We start from the raw sequence: 12,500 nt of genomic DNA on the forward strand, positions 1-12,500 counted from the left end.
GACGGCACCTTTTCAACAAGGTACACATCTTCTGAATTATAAAGTTTTAAAAATTCATGCAACTCCATCTTTATCGCTGGATTTGTTCTATTTTCCTTCTTTCTCGTTTCAATAGTAAAGAGATGTCCACGGTTTTCTTTACGGAGACTGACTTGAGATAAATAACCGTCTGTCCATTTGTTAAATACAGGGTCAGATTTAACTGCCCGCTTCATGAGAACAGGTTTGGAGCGAAGGAAATAATTTGAAAAGAAATCCGTGGGTTCTGGAAATCCATCCACTTGTTTGACGTTGGTTTTGGTTCCACTCTCTCCAAAAGGTTTCAGATGGCCCTTGATGTTGTTGTTGTTGTTACCTTTGCTTCGGTCGTCGTTGCTGCTGATTTCGATGGTTTTGACAAAATGACCACATGGTAATGTAAATATCAATACCAACACAAGCACAAGTTGAAATCCGTTGTACATGGCCTCAAAACTGTCACTATTTTGTCTGCGTGTAGGGTGATGTATAGAACAATGAGATGTCTTCGAAAGTCACATTAGACGCTTTTAACAACGAACAATTTTTAATATCTTCGCCTTTGGAACGAGTAAAATATTTAAAAGATTAGTTTTCTGATTGATTAAAAAAAGTTATGTTTTTTACAAAACACACAAACATAAGTGTCAATAGAAAAAATAACACATGTGTAAATCCGGTATACGTAGACTAATGATTACCAATATCTGTCTAAGTTTGGGCTGTACGGTGGTTCCCATCACGCTGCTCAGGATCTTGCCCTGATATGCACGTATTTATCCTAAATACCATCCGGCCACCACGGCCTAGAATAGAACAACAGTATGTCAACGACAATACTTAAATTCAATAACTTGCCGTCCCATCAACCACTCCAACAATGCTTGAGAGAGTCAGTAGCGGGTCCAAAAAGATTCAAATAGACAATGCAATACAAATTCAGGTGACCAGACATGACTGTTATCCCACAATTTCAAGTATGCTCAAAACTCAGCTTTTATTAAAGCTATTTTTTGTTAGGAGCATTAACATTCTCCCCCAAAAGCAACACCATATTTGTCCTGGAGCCCAATCTTGTGGATTATCAGGTTATAAGTTATACTGTTGTCTGGAGATAAAGGCCAACTCTGGGCAAGTAGGCATTTGTCTAACGAGCTTGAGAGTATAAGAGAGATGCTGAATGTGATGGACAACATTGAGTGGGTTGTTACTCATGAACATTGAAAAACACAAGTACAAAATTGACTACACCACGGGTTCCAGTTATATTCCTGTGTCTCCAAAAATGTGCGGGAATACCAAGATTACAATGAAGCAATAGGCAGTAACGATCTACCACCGGTGAAATAGTCATTGCAAAAGAAAAAAAACAAAACACTTTCAAGAGTATCCATTCCAAACAAACACACTCTCGTCCTCGTTACGTGATCAAAGACGCAATGTATTGCGTTTGAGGAGCTCCTACATAGAAAGTACAGAGTTTGCCATAGCTCTGGTGACAGATCTTGTACGCAATCTCTCTCTATTTGGAGGTAAAACTTCATGTTGGATATCTGGGAGATAGTTAATGAACTAAAATTAAAAGACATATTTGACATGAGAATTTTAAGAAAATCAAAAGTTACAATCTCAAGAAAATTAAATGTTACATTAGAAGAGATGATTTATTAAGTTATTATAATATCAATACAATATGAAGAATGTGATTTTGAAATATAAAGGGAAAGTTGATCTAAACTATTCAGTCTTCAATCTGGACCTAAAGCACTCGATGGTATGAGCTGTTCTGTAAAGAATGAAAAAGAATTCCAAACTGATCATCTACCAAGGAAATTGCACGTTCCGAAAACTTAATTGTGGACATTTTTTCAATCTAAACTGGTATGTTTTGATGAGCAAAGAGTCCAGATGGCCTGGACTCCAATATCAATGACTTTAGGTATTGTTACCATATTAATCAATCACAGCTCCCAAGTCCAAAAACATAACACAATTTAGAAAGCTACTGGTTAAGACTGTGCAGTTATTTATTCATTTACTTATTTATATATTTATTTATTCATTATTCTTTTTTTTTTAAAGGTCAATATCCCTAAACTTATGTTTATTGTCGTATGTAAAAGATTCAGATACATCAAAACTGGCAAAGTGACGACAAACATTGGGTGTCTCTCATTCCTGAGGTTAAAAAAAAAATAAATAAAAAAGACTGTGCAGAGCCTTACTCTGTTGGGTTCAATCATGTCATACACAAAAAGTTGGAAAGGCTGTACCTAGAATATCAGCAGAACAACTCGTAGGGCGAAATCGAGTTCTTCAGTCTCTGGCTGACGGAAGGAAACAGAGTTGGTCAGTTCTGAATCTCGCTATCTCTAGAAAATTGGAACTAGACCACGTCTATTTTATGAGAAATAATTGTGGGCATTAGTAACATAAATCGTTAAGAAATGAGGTTGTACGGCTTATTTTCTGCTAATGTAAAATGCCTGGACCGTAAGACATTAGAGTCTTATGTCCCTTCAAATAGAATGCGACGACAGGCTTGGCAACGAGGAATAGTTTCCATTCTACAGCTAACCATTCAAACAGCTACACACCCATGTTATTCCTAACAATAAAAGAGTCGATGTTACTGAATTTATGTCCAGAGTTTGCCGGCTACAGAACGGAAGATATTCAACGGAAGAAGAGATTTCCCTCAGTTTGCAATTTGAATCAGATTTGTAACTGAAACAACAATCTGGCGCCAGATAAATAGTTACCACGAGGCCGGGTGATCAAATTCAAGACTGAAACTTCTGATTCTCCCCCAATTTATATAAGGGAAAGATGAAGACATCGTCTTAGGAAAGTAGTAACAATAACAGGAAATTTGTGTCTCTCTGAGATCTGTTATGGAACTTGAAAAGTGTTTAATTTCAGTTTGTTCAACATAGCAAACATGTTCTTTATGATGTTGGAATACGTCAACGATAAGGTCCTCACTTATCAGATTAGTAATCAAACTGACCGCGAGAACATGTGGTAGTTTTAAATAGAGGTATCTTAAGACGAAAACTTCAAGAAATATTTCCACTGGTTTCGCCCGATGCGCACTTTCCTACTTGCGAACAACAGAAAAGTCTTTATTGCGGACCAGTTACTTCCATATGACATAATTTCCACCGTTTGGGGGTTATTCTGAGCCTCACGCTTACCCTATATGTCTATCTCAATGGAAGAAAAAATTCAACAGTCACCTGATTAAATTAGTGGAGCGCTATGTACTCCCGACGATGACCCAAATTATAACGCCAAACAGGAACAAAACCACTCTTTGTCCTTACATTATGGACAGCACGTATCTTCTATTTAATCAATATTTGCTTTTCATTTCGTATTAAATTAGTGTCATTCGGACAACCTCCGTTTAATATAAAGTCAAATGAAAAACAATTTCTTCCTACGAATAAAAAAAAACAAACTTACAATTTACACAATTTAAGAATAAAACTTAACGCCCAGTGTCAGGTTTGGTCCGAAATGATGAGAGAGTAAGAGATTGTGACAACCGTTAAACTGTCCGTCTAAAACGAATTGGGGGAAAAACATCACTTTTCTACCAAAACAATTAATAATATCTTGACGATTCTACCGCTTTAAATCAATTGGTGATTATAATGTGAGATGGACGATTGGAGTTATTAAGACCCAAATCTGTCTCTAACATCTGTGACTCTAGTTTGAAAACAGCCAAAGACATTCACACACACAAACACACACACACACACACACACAGAGTCAACAGACGCACAAAGATACAGAGAAGGAGTGATAGATAGATAGATAGATAGATAGATAGATAGATAGATAGATAGATAGATAGATAGATAGATAGATAGATAGATAGATAGATAGATAGATAGATAGAGAGAGAGAGATATTCTGATAAACATACACAAACATAAACACAATAAATTCATTTTTTTTTCATAGAGTGGCAGATAGCACTAACTTGTGCATGACAAAGCTGTTGCTCTTACTATGAAATCAAAACAAGTAAGATTACTAGGTAATTGGTTTTTAATGCTAATCACTATCGTAGTGGGATTTTTCTTTTATCTTTCATGTGTGTATAATTAATTAAGATATCCCAATATCTTACTTAGATAATTATTTAATATTAAAGATATTCACGGGCACGTGTTTGAAAGTATAAAACATGACTAGTCACATATTCAGAACAAAAGATACACATTATAAAATTGTTTTTGTAAAGAAATTTATGCCGAAAAAGTAACACAAAACACGTGGAATTGGTACACTCGCGTGAACAAGCACTCTCTGCACGTATCTCTCTCTCTCTCTCTCTCTCTCTCTCTCTCTCTCTCACTTTCTATCAATCTCTCTCTGTGACATACACACATATATACACACATACACACATATATTCACAACCACTCTCATACACGCTTACTTTACATATACATATTATTTCGTCGTAACAGGATGAGCCTTTCCGCAATCCATTTCAGGACCAAAAAATGATGTTACCCTTTTGTCTTACAATTCAGGAAAGTGAGTGGAGCAGCCACTTATGTTGATAATAACAAGGAATGAAGTGAGCTCCCATTGCCGCGGACATATTTATTTTCTATTGTTTTCTGGCACTTTTCTACTTACTTCATTTGTTTTTGTTTGACAGTGACATTTTGAAGCCAACCCGCACAATTTTACAACTGTCATGAGATTGATATTGTTAGTATGACGTACAAACATACAACAACTGATATCCCAACAGTTCCAGAACATTGTTTCATTATCCGATCCATCTTGAGCATAAGAATATCTAGAGTTTATCACAACGAAAGGAAAGTCTTTTGAATTTATACCGCATAAATCATGAGTTGAAAGCAGTTGTGACAAGACTCAAATCATCATCAAGTGAGATAGCTCAGGACTCTGTTTCTGTATCTGTATGGTTGGCGCTGAAGAAACCAATGGTCTGGTTGTATTTCAGCGGCGTCCTCATTGGGCGCGGGCCCATGTCAGTCGGGCCTTGAAATCGTTTAGGTGTGGTGCCATGACGACCTGTTCATCCAGCCGATTCCACTCCGAGATAGTTATAATGAAGAAAGAATTTCTGTAGTTGTGTGTTCTTGTATGTGTTATTTTGAAGCAGTTCGAATTGTTTGTGAAGTATCTCTCAATGGGGTTTTCGGTTATGTGGTTGGCAAAGGTGAGTGCTCGGATTTTTCTTTTGTTTGGTCGTGGCGTGAAAAAGGAGTCTACCTTTATTGATGGTATTTAATCTGTTATAATCTTGAACATGAATGGCAGACGGGTTTCTTTTCTTCTTTGTTGGAGGCTGATGAGGTTTCTTTCTTCTAACATTTTTGTCATGCATCCGGGGGTTCTACTCTTATAGTTCCCAGTTATGCACTCTCTCAAATTTTTGAATATCCTCTTTCAAGTAGGGTTCCCAACCAACTGCTCCGTATTCCAATTGTGATCTCACAAGTGCGAGGTAGGCGTTTTGTTTGCATGACGTTGGGGCGTGGCTAAGATTTCGGGGGAGAAAGGCGAGGGTGGAGTTTGCCTTTTGGGTTATTTTGTTACTGTATTCCCCATGCCATGTCCTTTGAGAAGGTGATGCCAATGTATGGGTTATCGTCGACTTGTTTCAGGACCGTGTTGTTTAACTTGTAGGTCTCATTGTACTTTTTAGCTGTGCTGAAAATGTAGCATTTGTTTGCGTTAAATTTCATTCTCCAATCATTAGCCCACTGTTCGAGACTAATCAAATCCTCTTCTATCAAATTTTGATCGTTTGCAGATTTTATTGGTCGGTATATTAGATGAACTTCACATATTATTCAACAATATATACAATACTGGGAAAATTCCAGAAGATCTCTGTAACTCTATTTTCATAGCAATACCAAAGAAAGCAGGTGCAGTCAGATGCGAAAATTTTAGAACTATAAGTTTAATAAGTCACGTCAACAAAATACTGTTGCATATAATTATCAACAGGCTAAGGAATAAGATTAACCCCGAAATCGCAGAAGAACAATATGGATTCCAACCTGACAGAGGGACAAGGAACGCAATATACCTCCTCCGTGTTTTAAGTGAAAGAGCTATACAGGTTCAGACCCCACTATACCTCTGTTTTGTCGACTACAAAAAAGCTTTTGATAGAGTACGCCACGAAGAAATACTAAAACAACTGCACTCCATTGGCGCTGATGAGAAAGACCTCAGACTCATGCAAACATTATACTACACCCAGCAGGCATCTATCAAAATCGGAAACTCTACAGGAAATTCCATTCCTATTAAGAAAGGAGTCCGTCAAGGGTGTGTTGCCTCACCAGATCTGTTTAATCTATACCAAGAAACAATCATGAGGGGCATAAATAATATGGAGGGAATAAAAGTAGGAGGTCACAACATAAATAATATAAGATACGCAGACGATACGGTACTCATTGCAACATCAGAAATCCAACTTCAAAAGATTGTTGACAAAGTGGTAGTAGATAGTGAAGCCAAGGGAATGGAAGTGAATATCACCAAAACAGAATGCATGGTAATACAGAAAAGCCCCGAAAACAACAACACCTGCAATATAACGATTCACGGCGAGCAACTTACCAACGTAGAAAGTTTTAAATACCTAGGTTCAATAGTGACAACAGATGGAAGATGTAACCGAGACATACGAGCAAGAATAACTCAAGCCAAACAGGCCTTCATGGACCTGGGAAACATTTTGAAAAACAAACAGATGTCGTTCGGGATTAGATTCCGAGTCTTGAAGTGCTATGTGTGGCCAATCTTGTTCTACGGATGCGAAAGCTGGACTACAAATGCAGAAACACAAAAGAACATTGAAGCTTTTGAAATGTGGTGCTTGAGAAGGATGCAGAGAATATCGTATACCGCACACAAAACGAACGAAGAAGTGCTAAAACAAACATACCAACAAAGGAAACTAATGCCCTTAATAGTGGATCGACAACTATCCTTTTTCGGACACATAGTAAGGAAAGATAAGAATGAATACCTTGCAAGTTGTGGAAAAATACCTGGTAAACGCGCCCTGGGGAGACAAAGAAAAACACTCATAGACCAACTGAAGGGCTTCACCAACCTAACAATCCAAGAGCTGTTTGAAAAAGCAAGAGACAGGGAGGAATGGAGAGAGATAATTCATGCAGTATCCGAAGCCTGGACCAGGCATGGAACCTAGAAGAAGAAGATATTAGACAGTCATCGGCAAATAACCTAATCTGAGATTTTACTCGTAGAGGTAGGCCATTGATTAAACAAAGAAATAGTATGGGTCCTAGCACCTTTTCCTGTGGTACTCCCGTTATGGCTGGACATTCATCCGATGACGTGCCGTCTAAGACTACTTTCATGGTACGTTTTGTGAGGAAATTAGATAACCACGATTTCCGTAATTTTCTAGTTTCTGCAGGAGTTTTTGGTGGGGCACAGTATCAAACGCTCTGGAAAAGTCGAGGATGCCGATGTCTGCATCAGTGTTGGCATTCTGTAGTCTCAACAGGTCGTTTACAGCTGTTAGGAGTTGGCTTTAAAATGATTATCCTTTGCGAAACCCATTGTTCAGGTCAGTTAGGATGTAATTGTTCTCAAAGTGGTTCATCATGTTCTTACAGATTATATGCTCTAATAGTTTGGATATTACAGACGTCAGTGAGATTGGACGGTAGTTCTCTGCTTTATTTGTGTTGCCTTTTTTTAATACAAGTGTGATGTTTGACTTCAGCCAGTCATTAGGGAGCATCCCGGTGTCGACCGATTTTTGGAAAATTATGCACAATGAGGGGGCCAAACTCTCAGCACACTCCTTTAGTACTGTGTTGGGGATGTTATCTGGACCTGACGCCTTAGATGGGTCGACGTTTTTTAGCAACTTTTCAACTCCCGGGATGTTTATGTTGATATTAGTAAGAGATTGGTCACACCTCTGTGATGTCGGTGGGATGGTTGTATCGTGTGGATCATGGGTGGTAAAAACAGATTTAAATTGATCCAAGAGGATCGTTGCTTTATCCTTCCTATCAATGTACAGGGTTTTATTTTCTTTCAATGGGGCTACACCAATGGAATCTTTTTTCTTGCTTTTTATGTAGTTCCAAAATGGCTTGGTATTGTTTGTTTCAAGTCCTTTTTCTATAACATTGTTAATGTGCGTCCATTCTGCTTACCATATTTCACACCTACTTTGATGCTGCAACGATTTATATGTATCCCAGGTTCCGCTCAGTTTAGCCCGCTTGAATGCTTTAGCTTTGCGTCTTAGTAGTGCTCGCATTTTCCTGTTCATCCACAGCGACGTTTTTGTATTTTTATGTACTTTTTGGGGATTGACTCCTTGATTGCGCTGAGTAGGCAGGAGTGAAAATGGCTCCACATTTCATTTACATCCATACTGCTTTTGTGCTGTTCTGTGATCTCTGATGACAGTCGCTCGATTCGTTTTCGTAGTGCGGCCCAGTTGGGGTTGGTTCATATAATTGGGGTTTAGTGTAGTTCCAGTAACAACGCAGGCATGATCTGATATTCCTAGTTGTGATGTTGTTGAATGGATCAGTGATGGATTGGATACGAAAACAAGATCTAAAATATTATCACCGCGTGTGCATTCTTCATGAATTTGTGTGAGGTGCGCTACTGTTGTAATGTCGATGAGGCTTTGCTGTATTGCGCGCTGTGGACAGGCAGATAACGTTTTTGAACCGACCCAGTTTATATCAGGACAGTTAAAGTCTCCTGTTAGAATCATTTGGTTTTGAGTTTTTTCTGAGTTGATTATTTCAAGCGTTTTTTGCAGTTCTACGATGTCAGTTTCGTTTCGATGGGGCTTGTAGAACGATCCAACAAGGATGTTTTTATGACCTTGGATTTTAACGTTTACCCAAATTATTTCACAGTCAGTTTTGAACTTGGTTTGCTCACAACGTGTGTGCTTTCTATCAACGAGTATGAATACCCCACCTCCCGGTCGCCTGGTCTCATCGTCTTCATTTTCATTTCCGTCATCTTCTGCTTCCTCTCTAGGTAATTTTCTGTCATTCCAAAATACCTCGTATTCTTTTGGGAAAATTTCGCAGGACTTAATATTGTCCTTTAGCCATGAATCTTGTCCATAGACAATGTCTGGTTCATGTTGGTTAATGAGTGCACAGAATTCAGCTATTTTGTGTACAATGCTAGAATTTTTAGATTGTTATTAGTAGAATTTAAAGTATTGCATTTTGATTTGACTGAGTTGTTTTTGATGTTTTCTTTGGCTTCTCTTTGTTTTTGTTTTTGTTTCCTCCCACCTTTATTTCCTCTTTTTGTCATTTTTCTGTATGTCTTGACTAATTCTTTAGATCTCAAAAGGTTCGCTATTTCTAAATTTGGTGTATTATTAATTGTGTGTTGTATTGTACGTAGGTGTTGGGGTGAATAGTTATAACAATAATTAGGTGTTGTCATTCTCAATATTCATAGTCGACCGTTGTAATAAGATTAAAATAGCTCACTGATTATTTCCTTAAAATCGTAAAACTTAAACAAAAATGGTCTTAATACATGATAAAATCTTGCAAAAATTGATAAAACTTTAAAATATTGCTAAATTAGTTGTTTAATGTTGAGCATCCAATTTTAAGAATAATTGTCCATTCTCTTGTTTTTGTGAAAACTTCTTTACAGTTGGAGGTTTGTAATGTGCACATTTAATTTCGCGATTAAGGTCTTTTGGGTCAATTCATACTCTGAGTTACCGCTAGATTCTGTATATCTTCTCTACTTCTCCAATTTGTTCCAGCTTCTACAACTGTTTTGAACGTCTTCCTTAAGGTAAATGGGAAATTTTCTTTGTGGGTAAATGACCGATGTTATATCTTTTTTTAAGGTAATGTGGAGCTTTTCAATCACAATTGTCTTTTTGTCATTCTGGCTATTTTGTCATGAGATAATCAAGAGATATATTTCCTCCTCCTTATGATTTTACAGTGCAGTTGATTTATACAAGGTTGACGCGTTCAGTCCTAAATTGTTTGGGCTCTAGGAATCAACAAATTGGAAATCTTAACATCTCTCTTCGCACTCCTTTGATCAGCTGTTCCAACAAACTGTCCTCACCCATGGACCTCAATGATACGAAAGTAACACATTAGGAATCAGACCTGGCGTGAGATAAATATCTGAAAATGGGGAACGAGACAGTGCCAGGCAATGCGAGAAAGAAAAATGCAAGAAAGAACCCAATGAACCTGAATTTTGATCCCCAGTCGAGGTTGGCTGATTTTTTAGGATGTATTTTTTATTTCTTCCATTGTTTTTCCTGCTTTGCCTGGCACTATTTCATAGAGACAATTATTCAGATCTTTTTCAGATCTTTATCTTATTCCAGTGCCTGCTCCATAATCTGTCACTTTAATAGCAATGAGATATATGCGTGATTTTAATTCCCTAGAGTTTCATCCAAAGATTTTCTATCTTTTGATTTCAGTATCATTAACTATATATTATTTATAAAGCATAGAGGGAAGTTTGCCCCAGTTTTGACCAAACTGTAAGCCTTTTTAATGCAGATCATATTTCCCTAGATGGGAAATGAAATCTGTTAAGAGGCAATATTACAGCAAAAGTGGTTTTTGAATGGCCCGTCCACAAGCCTTTGGTATATATCACCGTTGAGTTGTTGGTGCAAATTTGAAACCATAGATATTTGATCAAATCTATGTCTCGATGTTATTCCTTGCTGCCCTTCTAATCTTTATACATATGTGTCCACTTTTGTGAAGTTTTAAATATTTATATAGGGCAATATCTGCTAAGCGTGCTCAAAGCGTTTTACAAAGGGCCCGTTACCCAATACGGACAGTTAACATTTAGGACGAGAGATGACGGCAGTAGGACAATATTACAAATATTTTTTTCGATACAGATACAACGCAGTTAATAACCATGTATTCATTTTACACCTGAGTACGGTAGAGAATGTAAATAAAAAGCTTTTCTAAGGAAACCACAGTGCGCCACTCAGAGTGGAACTCTCACCCTGGTCCTTCCAAAGGCTAGTATCATATCACAAGACCACATAGCCGCAAAATGCAATCATTTGAAGGCTTCAAGTCACTTCTCCAGACTATTCATTTCAATTCGTTGTCCATTACGTCTATGGTACATTTTGGACTTGTGAGAGATTATTCTTGGAGCCTACCTTGGCATGTCTAGCTTGCTTGTCTTTATCTTTGATGCTCTGACAACTCTACTTGAATGCCCTGAATTGATTTATTTACTTTTGGTGAAATATCCACGTTTTTGAGCGGTTCAGCATAAATCAAGAATAAAGGCCTGAATACTTTAATATGTTGACGTACAGTAAACAATGTGTAAGTCTTATGTCAATGTCATACCAAGGTAAAAAGTGTTTGGATTTGTCATATGTCATGCCATGGTAAAACCGGTTTATGTTTGTCAGATGTCATACCAAGGTTTCCAAAAATATTACGAGGAATTGGAAACTTCTTTGAACTTACTAACGCAACAGTTCAAGTTTTTCATATTATTGACGATAAAATGAATATTTGAATTTGTGCCACATCATGCTAACCTAAAACACGTTCACTATCAGTTTTATTATTCTGATCCTGTAGTCATCATACTTCACATGAACTTTTCATTGAAACTGAAGACGTGTCTGCAAATATCATATTTTTTTTGCATTGTAATGAATGTTTACTTAAAAACGCTTGAATTTAAAAGTAGTTTGAAAAAAAATCTGGGTTTGAGTTGAGCAATAAAAGACAATTCCCTCTAAGGAACGAGCTTGAATAAAAGTGGTTTAAGTCCTCTCGTAGGTTTTATTTAAACTTTCTATCAATTGAAATGCGCTTTGCAAATGTTTTGGCATCATATTTTCTCATAAACTATGATCAAACGGTCCTGTCACAATGTTAATTTTAAAAAACAACTTTTTTGTGAACGTTGTATCATAGTCCGACAGTTGATCAAATATAAATTGCACTGATTATGAAGAAATTCTCCGATTGGCATTAAATAAATTTCGCACATCAGTTTGTAATTTTGACATAATCCCAGCTGAAGTGTTCAACTTCTCCCACCTCTCCTTGACCTTGAAAAGTCCTTCAAAGTAAAAGGTTTTTTATTTGGCCTTAATCCAGTCTTCAGAAGCGTTTAGATTTAAACTTTACCTTCAAAACCCTTTGTTCAATGTGAAGAACATTAAAAATCTGAAGATGTCAATTCAAGTGAGTATGAAGGGTGAGGTATAATACTAACACGTATTGATCTACTACTGCTGTTAACACTGAGAGAGATGATAAGACGGCGCAGCAAAGTTTCATTCCACAGTCTATTCAAGAATTGTGAGTCATGCTTCGGGTTCATTATTTTGTTGTCTGGAAGATAGTGAAACATCATGATGCTGTCAATGACTGTTATAAAAG

General features: G+C 37.2%; 1 protein-coding gene across 11 annotated transcripts in view; it reads right to left on the minus strand.

Moving 5' to 3' along the window:
• Positions 1–12,500, minus strand: part of LOC144959063 (tRNA wybutosine-synthesizing protein 5-like) — a 297,326-nt gene that overhangs the window by 187,525 nt on the left and 97,301 nt on the right. The gene's annotated exons all lie outside the window — the stretch shown is intronic.

Source organism: Berghia stephanieae, chromosome 13, assembly GCF_034508935.2.
Source record: "Berghia stephanieae isolate SIO BIC M18660-M18661 chromosome 13, UCSD_Bste_1.3, whole genome shotgun sequence".
NCBI classification, from domain to species: Eukaryota; Metazoa; Mollusca; class Gastropoda; order Nudibranchia; family Aeolidiidae; genus Berghia; species Berghia stephanieae.